Genomic DNA, 10,762 nt, shown 5'->3' with positions numbered 1-10,762 from the left:
ACTGCCCCTCCGACATGCAACACTCCTTCAGTACTGCCCCTCCGACAGAGCAGCGCTCCCTCAGTACTGCCCCTCCGACAGTGTCAGTCTAGATTCATGTGCTCAAGTTTCTGGAGTGGGGCTTGAACCCACAACCTTCTGTCTCTGAGGCCAGAGTGCTGCCCACAGATCTGTGGTGAGGGAAGAGGTTGCAGAGAAGAGGGGTTTAAGGAGGCTGTGGGGAAAGGTATTAATGGACAAACGCTGTTCCTTCGATACCATTCACCTCTCCGCTGTTGTAATGTAAGGGTTAACTCCGACATTAATATAAGGTTTGGACGAATGGTGTTGGAGACATGTTAAGCATCCATCTGTTAATATAGCTAAATTATATTCAGGCTTCTCTGTAGACGCAAGAGTTCAACAGTGCCATCAACCGGTTCCAAATTTCCTTTTAATTTATTTTCTTACAAAGTTCTCAGTCATAAGAACAGGAGAAGGCCATTCAGCCCCTCCAACCTGTTCCGCCATTCAATTAGATCGTGGCTGACGTGTATTGTACAGCGAGTGAGGGATTTCAGCTACGTGGAGAGACTGGAGAAGCTGGGGTTGTTCTCCTCGGAGCAGAGAAGGTCGAGAGGAGATTTGATCGAGGTGTTCAAAATCAGGAGGGGTCCGGACAGAGTAGATCGCGAGAAACTGTTCCCATTGGTGGAAGGGTCGAGAACCAGAGGACACAGATTTAAGGCGATTGGCAGAAGAACCAAAGGCGACACAAGGGAAAACCTTTTCACGCAGCGAGTGGTTAGGATCTGGAATGCACGGCCTGAGAGGGTGATGGAGGCAGACTCAATCGTGGCTTTCAAAAGGGAGTTGGATAAGTACCTGAAGGATAAAAAAATTGCAGCGGAAAAGGCGGGGGAGTGGGACTGGCTGAAGTGCTCTTGCAGAGAGCCAGCACGGGCTACTTCTGTGCTGTAACCTTTCAATGATTAACTCCATCTACCCGCCTTGCTTCCATATCCCTTACTGACCTTACTGAACAAAAACCTATTAATCTCAATTTTGAAATTTTCAGTTGACTTTAGTGACTGAATACAGTAATGATTATAGTTTACCAGCTCTTGGTTTAAACCACTGCCCTAGCTTAAAGGGCGATAAAACAGTAATACTCTCAGTATCAATCACCTTCCTACCATCCTGTGGTCCTGTGACATCAGTCCCATACATTCTCTCTCTCTCCCTCTCTCTCTGCTGCACACCCTTTTATCCCTGCTGCACTGGGCCCTCTTCACTCTTGTAGCAATGTCAGGATGTTCAAGGGGTTCCGGCCCTTGAACCCCAGGAAAGGTGGTCCTACTTTCTCTCGTGTTCCTGTGTTGTGGGCCGGTAGGTTTGGAAAGGGCTGTTTCTCACTGTCATTGCCTCGTTGCTGGATACATCCTAAAATCAGGGAATTAATGGGAACAGGGATTGAGATTTTAGCTTTGAGACTTGAGTGTCAGCCGGGGCTCAGTGGGTTACACACTCTCTCTCTCTCGCTTCTGAGTCAGAAGGTTGTGGGGTCAAGTCCCACTCCACAGACTTCAGCACAAAACCCAAAAGAGTGCAAGGGAGTTTTCCCTGGTGTCCTGGGGAAATATTTATCCCTCAATCAACATCACTGAAACAGATGATCTGGTCATTGTGTGTACATGTGTGTATAAACGTGTATAATTATGCTATATATATACTAATAAGCTTACTAAGGCTACTCTACCTGCTGCGCCTGTGCTTACAGTGTGTGACGCTGCAGCTCCCACTTTTGCTCAACGTGCCCATGCGGTCCAACATGCTGGTGTGGAGCTCCATGGCCCACCCCGAGCAGAGGGGGATGGGGGGGCGGGGGAGGGGGTCAAGCGGCCCCTTCTGTGCTCAAAATCCTCTGTAAATGGCACCAAAACATCGGTGGGTTTAGTGAGTTTGGCGTCCGATGACTGAAGCGAGTCCCGAGCTTTTGTCAAGCGTGAGACTGTTGACCCAACACTGTGAGCAATGGTTCTGTGACATGTTTTTGTTTCCATGTCAGCGAGCAAGAAAGCGAAATACTCCGAGGACAAGGCAAGTTCTACCCGGAGCAGGTATTCAGTCATAAAGGAGTGTGGTGAGTAGAGCGGGGTGTATTTTGAATACTTATTGAGTTGAACACCAACAGTACAAGTATGGGAGGTTGTATACACAGTAATATTTCCTCTACCCTGTCCCCCTCCAAAAGGCACCTTAAATCCCAATGGCCAGGAACTGCTTCTGCCCGTAACAGTGTACGATGTGGGGTAAGGTATATAGGTAGAGCAGAGGCTTCATAGAATCATAGAAAATATCGGCACAGAAGGAGGCCATTTCAGCCCATCGTGTCCGTGCCTGCCAACCAATAGCCACCCAGCCTAATCCCACTTTCCAGCTCTGGGTCCGTAGCCCTGCAGGTTACGGCACTTCAAGTGCACATCCAAGTACTTTTTAAATGTGGTGAGGGTTTCTGCCTCTACCACCCTTTCAGGCCGTGAGTTCCAGACCCCCACCACCCTCTGGGTGAAATTTTATTTTCCTCATCTCCCCTCTAATCCTTCGACCAATTACTATAAATCTATGGGCCCTGGCTATTGATGTCTCTTCTAAGGGAAATAGCTCCTTCCTGTCCACTCTATCCAGGTCTCTCAAAGATGCACAACCCTCTGAGTAAAGAAATGTCTCCTCATCTCCGACCCCTTATCCTGAGAAATTTTCCAGATTTTATTCCCTAATTGGCCTGGGTGTTCTTCGCCTCTCCCAGGAGATCACACGGCTTCCAGGTAGGCGAGGGGCTATCTGTATTATGATGCAGCAGCGAGCACAGCTGTGAGGGAGTTGCTGGATGGACCAATGGGTCTTTTCCCACCCATCGTTTTCCTTGTGTTTGTATAACTAATCTGGGAATTCTGAGCGCAGATACTGGGACCACAATTTGGAAAAATATCCCATTCCCAGGGCAGACATCCCATGTGCTGATAAGCATACACTCCGTCAGAGAGCGAAGACTGAAGTGAACTTGAACTAAACCACTCAAGCGATGAATAACGCTGCAAATGAATGAGCTTTTATTTAGCCAAGGGTATTGAACTGTATTGACTTATTTTGATTATTGATCATACTCATTTTCAGATATGTATGCCCAGCGAATCAGATGGAATCGTAGATAGAGGGAGTGTGATCATTGGCCATTCACTGAAATGGTCCAATCAATGTTGAACAGCTATATGATGTATGTCTCATGATGTAGTGGGTACCTAGCCTATCTTTCAACAGCATAAAGGCAAAATGTCTGACATTACATCAGTGACTACACTTCAAAAAGTGCCTTACTGGCTGTGAAGTGCTTTGTGACGTGCTGAGATGGTGAGAGGCGCTATATAAATGCAACGTAATAATGACCAGATCATCTGGTTTTTTGTTATGTTGATTGAGGGATGAATATTGTCCAGGACACGGGGGATAACTCCCCTGCTTTTCTTCGAAATAGTGCGGTGGGATTTTTTACATCCACCTGAGAGTGCATGACGGGGCCTCGGTTTAACGTCTCATCTGAAAGACAGTACCTCCGGCAGTGCAATACTCCCTCAGTACTGCCCCTCCTAATGTGAGGAAGGACGTTCTTGCTATTGAGGGAGTGCAGCGAAGGTTCACCAGACTGATTCCCGGGATGGCAGGACTGACATATGAGGAGAGACTGGATCGACTGGGCCTGTATTCACTGGAGTTTAGAAGAATGAGAGGGAATCTCATAGCAACATATAAAATTCTGACGGGACTGGACAGGTTAGATGCAGGAAGAATGTTCCCGATGTTGGGGAAGTCCAGAACCAGGGGTCACAGTCTAAGGATAAGGGGTAAGCTATTTAGGACCGAGGTGAGGAGAAACTTCTTCACTCAGAGAATTGTGAATCTGTGGAATTCTCTACCACACAAAGTTGTTGAGGCCAGTTCATTAGATATATTCACAAGGGAGTTAGATGTGGCCCTTACAGCTAAAGGGATCAAGGGGTATGGAGAGAAAGCAGGAATGGGGTACTGAAGTTGCATGATCAGCCATGATCTTATTGAATGGTGGTGCAGGCTCGAAGGGCCGAATGGCCTACTACTGCACCTAATTTCTATGTTTCTATGTTCCTAAGTCTTCCTTTCTTGTAATAGACTTATGGACCCTTCCGGCGATGGAGAGGCATGCCAAAGAGAACATGGATAAACTGTACATCTCGCTAAGAGACAAGATTGGAGCCGAAGGGATGAAAATGATTGAAGGCGGGGTACGGGGAAGGAAAATGAAAGCATCATTCTCCATCACGGCCAAGGGAGCTCATGATATAGTCAGCAACAAAATGTTCAAAACATTCCGCTCCCAAGCTACGGGAGGCTTCAAATCCTTTCCTTGGAATCTTGCGGCCAATTATTTATTTGAAGGGGTGACCCCCTAGGGGTCAAAGAGCACGCGAAGGTCATAGATCAGACGCAGATGTTGGTGGCTCTCCTGTAGACGTGACAATGGATAATGAGTCTAAGAAAGAACCTTCTGGTATATTTGTTGGTAGTCTGGGGTGGTCTTGAGAGAGGTACAAATCTCAGGGCTCACTGAAGATTCTGTAGATGTGGCAGAGGATAAAGGAATAGATAACAAAAAAGACATAAAACTGCCCAGACGGGATTTGGGATTTGAGCCAAATCTTTCTGCCGATGATCTGACCCAGATCAAAGATGGGGAGGAGGAGAAGGGTAATGATGGAGGAGAGTCACTGAGTCAAAGTCCACCCCAAGTGACTTCCTCAGCGACCTCCGAGGCTGCCAGCCGATTGGCTAACAGCGTGACGTCTCAGGGGCCACCCAGCAGAGCCAGGACCATTGCGAAGCGGAGAGGTTTAGGGAGGGAATCCCAGAGCTTGGGGCCCAGCTGAAGGCACGGCCAATGGGGGAGCGATGGAAATTGGGGATGAATCACCTTTGCCGTTGAGCTGGGGATGTTCACCCAGTTTTATAATCCAGGAAGCCCAGCCAATGGGGAATCAGTGAACCGGAAGGCCTCGTATTCCACACTCGATATTTTCCAATCTGCCATATTATGTCTGCTTGCTGACTGAGGTAGCTTGTTTAGTGTTTTCAGGGAGGGCTGCGGCTTCAGGGGAAGGGCTGTCGTATATTTGTGGCACAAACAAAATAAAGACTCAAGTTAATTCTATGAACTGTGCTGTTGTGATTCTTCTCCCCGGTGCGCACACGCGCTGACTCACCTGGTCATAGCTCGAGGCTCAGGGTTTACATTTGCATTTCTATAGTACCTTTCAAAACCCAAAGTGCTTCACAGCCAAGGGAAAGCTTTAGAAGTGTGGACACTGTTGTGATGTAGCGAGCGCGGCAGCCAATTTGCGCACAGCAAGCTCCCATTGCTGTCTTAAACCTACTTTTGTTTGTTCACTTGATGACTATCTTCTGGTTATGATCATTTTAACATTTAGCTTCAGCACAGAAAGCAATTTACAGGCAGAGTATAGTCCCAGATAGAGCATGCACACCCAGGCCTGGGTCCTTTTGTGCTGCTTGAGCAAAGGAAGAAGCTTATATTCTATTTTCTTATCACACTGGAGCAGGCATTGCCTAATATGGTCATATCTGGCTACTGCATAGTCCAAGGACACAAGTCTTCATTTTCTTCAACGTACATCAACAATGTTAGAAGCTCATAAAAACATTGAGCCCTTGCTGTGGCAAGCATAAACCTTCTAGTCTCTAGCCTTCCTTGTCCTGACATAATATTTCCAATCTAAACATTCTATTCTGAAAATATCCAAGGCCGGTTGGTTGCAAACACCATCTGTTGCTAAGTGACATCTGTATCCCTCTCTCTCTAATGAAACTAACCACGTTTTCCACATATTTAATGCACTAAACATGACCAGCATTCAGAATCTGAATTAACCGAGTTCCATCTGCAAACACCCACAGACATGAGATAATGATTAAATACATTTTTTTTTAGTGATGTTGGTTGAGGGATAAGGATTGGCCCCAGGACACCCGGGGTTAACTCCCGAGCACAGCACCATCGACTGTCAACGCCAGTCTTTCTCTCCGGCCTACTGTTGTTCTGTTAGCTCATAATCCGTTCTTGTGTAAGGCTTGTCTGCTGTGTCTCAGTGGGTAGCACTCTCGCCTCTCAGTCAGAATATCGTGGCTTCAAGTCGCACTCCAGAGACTTGACCACAAAAATCTAGGCTGACACTTGCAGTGCAGTACTGAGGGAGTGCCGCACTGTCGGAGGGGCAGTACTGAGGGAGTGCCGCACTGTCGGAGGGGCAGTACTGAGAGAGCGCCGCACTGTCGGAGGGGCAGTACGAAGGGAGCGCCACATTGTCGGAGGGGCAGTACTGAGGGAGTGCCACACTGTTGGAGGGGCAGTACTGAGGGAATGCCGCCCTGTCGGAGGGGCAGTACTGATGGAATGCCATACTGTTGGAGGGGCAGTACTGAGGGAGTGCCACACTGTTGGAGGGGCAGTACTGAGGGAGTGCCACACTGTTGGAGGGGCGGTACTGAGGGAATGCTGCACTGTTGGAGGGTCAGTACTGAGGGAATGCCGCACTGTTGGAGGGGCGGTACTGAGGGAATGCCGCACTGTTGGAGGGGCAGTACTGAGGGAATGCCGTACTGTCGGAGGGGCAGTACTGAGGGAGTGCCACACTGTTGGAGGGGCAGTACTGAGGGAATGCCGCACTGTTGGAGTGCCAGTACTGAGGGAATGCCGCACTGTTGGAGGGGCGGTGCTGAGGGAGCGCTGCACTGCCGGAGGTGTGGTCTTTCAGAAGCGACGTTAAACCGAGTGGACGTATTGTAGTGTCCCTGCACCTTGCTACTGAATCACACGAGGCATGTATTGCAGACACGGTCACTGCGTGACCTTCCTTTATTCCCAGGACCAAGAAGTGATGACCCTGCGTGGGACCTCCCTTTTTCGTACCTGAGTGCCCAGGTGAGGAGTAACTCCCACAAGTTCACCCCCTGTGGTCAAGGTGTGCATTTCCAGGACATATATATAATGTACAGTGTGGTTGCTTGAAAGTTACAGTTACATGAAGGTTACAGTTGTATGAAAGTTGCATACATGACATCACCTCCCCCCTCACGTCTTCTTGTGTCAAAGGTTAAGTCTTTCAGGCGGTCGACGCTCTTTCGTGGAGCGCCACAGTTGGGGCTCTGGTGGCTGAGCCTTGGCATGCATCTCTGTCACCTGAGGTGATTCCGGCCTGTCCGTGCTGGCCGCAGGGACTGTGCATGTTGGTGAATGTCCTTGTTGCTTGCCCACTAGCAGTGGTGTAGGTAACATCTCATGCTCTTCCTCAGGTTCCTCAGTGTCTATGCTGAACGTTTTCTTTACTTGGTCCAAGTGTTTTCGGCATATCTGCCCATTGTTGAGTCTGACCACTATGACCCTATTCCCCTCTTTGCCGATTACAGTGCCCCCAAGCCATTTGGGTCCCAAAGCATGATTAAGAACAAATATCGGGTCATCAATTTCTATACACCTCCCCTTTGCGTTACGATCATGGCACTCAGTTTGGAACTGGCGCTTGCCCTCAACAATGTCTGCCAGGGCTGGATGAATGAGGGACAGCCGCATTTTTAGCGTGCGTTTCATGAGTAGTTCCGCTGGCGGGACTCCCGTGAGCGAATGCGGGCAGGTCCTGTAGGCCAGTAGGAGGCGCGATAGGCGGTGCTGAAGGGGGGGTCCTTGGATAAGGAGCATGTCCTGCTTTATGACTTGGACCGCACGTTCCGCTTGGCCGTCGGAAGCCGGCTTGAACGGCGCTGTCCGGACGTGTTTGAGTCCATTAAGCGACATAAACTCCAGGAATTCAAGGCTAATGAAGCACGGGCCATTGTCGCTGACCAGAATGTCCGGCAAGCCGTGGGTCGCGAAAACCGTGCGCAGACTCTCCACTGGGATGGATGTCGTGCACGAGTTTAATATGATGCACTCGATCCATTTCGAGTATGCATCGACAACGATCAAGAACATTTTTCCCATGAACGGGCCCGCGTAGTCTACGTGAAAGCATGACCATGGCCTGGTGGGCCAGGGCCACGGACTGAGGGGGGCCTCCCTGGGGGCATTGCCCAACTGGGCACACGTCGTGCACCTGCGAACCGTGTTCCAGGTTTGAGTTAATTCCCGGCCACCATACATGTGACCGGGCAATGGCCTTCATTAGCACGATGCCAGGGCGCTCGCTGTGGAGTTCCCTGATGAATGCTTCCCTGCCCCTCTGGGGCATGACTACCCGGCTGCCCCATAGCAGGCAGTCGGCTTGGATGGAGAGCTCATCCATCCGTCTGTGAAATGGTCTAACCTCCTCGGGGCACGCCCCGTGTGCGGGTGGCCAATCCCCAGTCAGAACACATTTCTTTATCATGGACACAAGAGAGTCTCTGTTGGTCCAGATTTTGATCTGGCGGGCTGTGATGGGGGAGCCTGTGGTGTCAAAAGCCTCAACGGCCATGACAATCTCAGCGCTTTGCTCCAACGCCCCCTCGGTGGTGGCCAGTGGGAGCCTGCTGAGTGCGTCAGCGCAATTCTTGGTGCCTGGCCGGTGCCACATGGTGTAGTCATACGCAGCCAGCGTGAGGGCCCATCGCTGTATGCGAACTGACGCATTGGCATTGACAGCGTTGCAGCCAGACAACAGGGATGTTAACGGCTTGTGGTCCGTCTCTAGCTCGAACCGCCTACCGAAAAGGTACTGGTGCATCTTTTTCATACCGTAAACACACGCGAGTGCTTCCTTTTCGACCATGCCGTATCCACGCTCTGCCTGGGAGTGCGATCTGGAGGCGTAAGCCACCGGTTGGAGTCGGCCATCATCATTACTCTGCTGCAACACACACCCAACCCCATCAGATGATGCATCACACATTAAAACCAGTTCTTTACAGGGGTCGTACAAGGTCAACAGCTTGTTAGAACAAAGGAGGTTCCACGCTCTAATGAAAGCCCGTTCTTGACCGTCCCCCCAAAACCATTCACAACCTTTATGCAAGAGCACGTGTAACAGCTCCAACCATGTACTTACGTTTGGCAGAAAGTTCCTAAAATAGTGCAATAGTCCCAGAAATGATCGCAACTCCGATGTGTTGCCGGGCCTGGCACAACGGTGGGCCGAATCCCATCTGCGGCAACTCTCCTGCCCAAAAACTCAACCTCTGGGGCCAAAAACACACACTTGGGCTTTTTCAACGCAAGCCTACCCGATCCAGTCGGCGTAGCACCTCCTCCAGGTTGTGGAGGTGTTCCTCGGTGTCTCGAGCCGTTATTAGGATGTCGTCTTGGAATACGATCATTCCAGGAATGGATTTAAGCAAGCTTTCCATGTTCCTCTGAAAGACAGCGGCCGCCGAACGAATGCCAAACGGACACCTGTTGCATATAAATAGCCCCTTGTGCGTAGTGATGATGGTCAGAAGCTTCGATTCTTCAGCCAGTTCCTGGGTCATGTCGGCCGAAGTGAGGTCCAACTTGGTGAACAGCTTGTCACCTGCCAGCATGGCAAAGAGGTCCTCCGCTCTCAGAAGCGGGTATTGGTCCTGTAGTGACACTCGGTTGATGGTGGCCTTGTAGTCGCCACAAATCCTGACCGAGCCATCGGCTTTAAGGACAGGAACGATGGGGCTTGCCCAGTCACTGAATTCAACTGCCGAGATTATGCCCTCTCTGAGCAGCCTGTCCAATTTACTTTCAATTTTCTCACGCACCACATACGATACCGCTCTGGCTTTGTAGTGCGTCCGGAGTGATGCGTATCATTACTTTGGTGCCCTTGAAAGTCCCGACACCTGGTTGAAACAGCGCCCCGAATTTCTGTAGGACCTGTGAGCATGAGCTTCGCTCCACAGATGAAATAGCGTGCACATCTCCCCATTTCCAGTTCATCTCGGCTAGCCAGCTCCTCCCCAAAAGTGCGGGGCCATTTCCCGGGACGATCCAGAGTGGCAGCCGGTTCTGTGATCCATTATGTGTTCCCACCAAGTTTGCACTGCCTAGCACTGGGATGATCTCTTTGGTGTACGTCCGTAGCTGCGTGTCAATGCGTTCCAGTTTGGGCCTGCTAGCTCTGTGTGACCATAGTCTCTCAAATTGTTGGACGCTCATAAGGGATGGGCTAGCTCCTGTGTCTAGCTCCATGCCATTCAATAAAACTTTCATCATCATGGGTGGCATTTTGGTATATGAGCTGTGGACGTCAGCCGCATGGACCCGCTGAACTTCAGCATCCATGGCTTTGCCCCAAGCATCATCCTGCATTGCAGACCCCTCGTCTGGTTCCTCTGTCTCGTAGATTAGCCTCGCTACAGCCTTCCTGCACATTCTGGCCAAGTGTCCACTGATGTTGCAATTCCTACAGATAAATTGCTGGAACTTGCAGCTTTTCGCAGTATGTCTACCCCCACACCTCCAGCATAAGCTGAGGTTGTTGTTAAAAGGGCTGTTACCAGGCATTCCTCTCTGATTGTCCTTTTGGTTGTTTCTAAGCGCCTTGATGGTGGGTGTCAATGGTCCCATGGGACGCATTGTTCCTCGAGAAGGCGTGAATTGCCGATCCCCTTTCCATTGTCCCTGTTGCAGGCCCACCCTAGCGTCTGTTGCTGCCTGGCCAGTTTCAAAATGCCCTTGCCTGCCTGCGGGGTCCCAAGCCGCGTTCACAATGTTAACTCCCTGGTCCATCGCCAC

The sequence above is a fragment of the Pristiophorus japonicus genome, chromosome 20 (genome assembly GCF_044704955.1).
Source record: "Pristiophorus japonicus isolate sPriJap1 chromosome 20, sPriJap1.hap1, whole genome shotgun sequence".
In the NCBI taxonomy this organism is placed as follows: domain Eukaryota; kingdom Metazoa; phylum Chordata; class Chondrichthyes; family Pristiophoridae; genus Pristiophorus; species Pristiophorus japonicus.
The sequence above is the reverse complement of the archived record's forward strand: the minus strand, read 5'-3'. Positions refer to the sequence as shown.